At 56.2% G+C, this 297-nt stretch overlaps 1 protein-coding gene across 1 annotated transcript in view; it reads left to right on the top strand.

The window, feature by feature from the left end:
• The window catches only part of LOC119585419 (Ig-like and fibronectin type-III domain-containing protein 1), a gene marked incomplete in the record, with an annotated part of 121,576 nt that overhangs the window by 101,523 nt on the left and 19,756 nt on the right, over positions 1 to 297 (top strand).

Genomic DNA, 297 nt, shown 5'->3' with positions numbered 1-297 from the left:
GCATTCAGCCCATACAAGGCTTTTCCATTAACGCCGCAACGACTAATCTCAGGAGTGACTACATCATCACGCTACGAGCTATTTCGTAATGGCGCCGTAACTCACGCGCGTTGCACGAGGCCGGTGATGCATAGCGGCTGCAATGTCATTGCAGGGAATCAGGGGGAGGCGCAATTACGCGATCACTGCGCCGGAGTCAGGCTTTATGGCTGACTCGCGCCGGGATGCGGCTGACATGTTTATGGAGGAAAGCTGACGGGTAGATGGACGGACTGATGAATGGGTGCCCGGGGGGAA

Source organism: Penaeus monodon, chromosome 19 (assembly GCF_015228065.2).
Source record: "Penaeus monodon isolate SGIC_2016 chromosome 19, NSTDA_Pmon_1, whole genome shotgun sequence".
In the NCBI taxonomy this organism is placed as follows: domain Eukaryota; kingdom Metazoa; phylum Arthropoda; class Malacostraca; order Decapoda; family Penaeidae; genus Penaeus; species Penaeus monodon.
Note: the sequence above shows the minus strand (reverse complement) of the source record. Positions and strands in the feature narration are given on the sequence as shown.